General features: G+C 43.9%; 1 pseudogene; it reads right to left on the minus strand.

The window, feature by feature from the left end:
* Nucleotides 1–671: 671 nt before the first annotated feature.
* Nucleotides 672–1,189, minus strand: LOC112133005 (stathmin-like; annotated as a pseudogene).
* Nucleotides 1,190–1,813: the final 624 nt, after the last annotated feature.

A 1,813-nucleotide genomic window follows, 5' to 3' on the forward strand; every position in this document is an offset into this window, starting at 1 on the left:
GGTTCAAGCAATTTTCCTGCCTTAGCCTCCCGAGTAGCTGGGACTACAGGCATCTGCCAGCACATCCAGCTAATTTTTGTATTTTTAGTAGGGACAGGATTTCACCATGTTGGCTAGGCTGGTCTCGAACTCAACCTCAAGTGATCCTCCCCCCTCACCTTTCCAAAGTCCTGGGATTACAGGTGTGAGCCACCACACCAGGCCTCTCTTTTTATTTTTTTGAAGTCACTACCACCAATAGTACTGTGTAGTTTTATTAACCATTTAAATATCTTATAAGGTACTTAACTATTTAAGCATCTGGTAAGATTGAAAAATGAACGGGGATTGAAAAGTGAACATGTATTATTCAGCATTTAAAAGTTCTAAAGAAGCCACTACATACTCTTCACAATATGTTTTCACAGAGCAAAACAGTACTTGCCATTAGCCAAGCACACCAAGTGTACCGAAATAAAAAAGAGGCAAGAAGAAAAATATCTACATTAGAAAGAACCACACTTTCAGTTTCTCCCCTTTATTCACTAAATCAACATCTTACTGTATGGGTTTATCTATACAGCTGCCCGTTAGCTTCTAGAGTATTGTGAGAAGGGAAAGAATAAATGACACTGGCCAGTAGTTTTTGGATATTTAGGAAAGAGAGGGTGAAAGTCAGTTCTCAGAACAAATTAGTCAGCTTCAGTCTCATCAACAGGACCTCTGGATTCTTTGTTCTTCTGCACTTGTTCAACGTTCTTATCCTTCTCTGGCAAACACTCCAGTTTGACAGCCATTTGTGCCTCTCTATTGTCTTCATTAGCTTCCATTTTGTGGGTCAGGTTCTTTTTGCCATTTTACTGAAGTTACTGAACTCTTCTATTGCTTTCTAAACCACTTATTTCTCCATCCTTTGCAAGCTGCTTCAAGACCTCAGCTTAGTAGGACTTGTGTCTTTCTTCTGCACCTTCTCATATCTTCTGAGTTTCCTCTAAGGAAATTATCCTTCTTCTGTGGAGGGGGGGAAAGGGAATTATAGAATTGATTCTTTTGACTGAGGGCTGAGAATCAGCTCAAAAGCCTGGCCTGAAGCACTCTTCTTCAGTTCTTTCACCTGGATATCAAAAGAAGCTGGGTAAATAGACGATGAGAGACTGGCAATGTGTTCTATAGGATCCACTGGGGTAATGAAAGGCCATGAGCCCACCATCCTTATTGTACCTCTGCTGGTGGGACAGGTCCTGGTAACAGGCTGAGTAGCTGAGAACCACTTCCTCCTGTCATCCCTGACCCCAGCCTGTGCAACCCAAGCTGTCCGCACCCCACCCCCCCACAGAGAGCATGGCCCATCATCTGTCACCCACAAGGGTGATCACGGGGATCTAATTCTTTCTTTTAAATGGTAAATGTCCTTTTAAATGAAGGACAGAAAGAAAGGGAATTTTTCTTGTTTTCTCTTTGCAGAATTTAAATGATGTTCAAATCCTGAGGTGTTTCTGAAGTCAAATAGTAGTATCTCTTAGATAAGTGTACTCAATATACAAATGAAAATATAAGAAAATACCCTACAATGGCCGGGCGCAGTGGCTCACGCCTATAATCCCAGCACTTTGGGAGGCCGAGGCGGGCGGATCACGAGGTCAGGAGATCGAGACCACGGTGAGACCACGGTGAAATCCTGTCTCTACTAAAAATACAAAAAAATTAGCCGGGCGCCGTGGCAGGCGCCTGTAGTCCCAGCTACTCGGGAGGCTGAGGCAGGAGAATGGCATGAACCTGGCAGCTGGAGTTTGCAGTGAGCCGAGATTGCGCCACTGTACTCCAGCCTGGGCGA

Source organism: Pongo abelii, chromosome 3 (genome assembly GCF_028885655.2).
Source record: "Pongo abelii isolate AG06213 chromosome 3, NHGRI_mPonAbe1-v2.0_pri, whole genome shotgun sequence".
NCBI lineage: Eukaryota > Metazoa > Chordata > Mammalia > Primates > Hominidae > Pongo > Pongo abelii.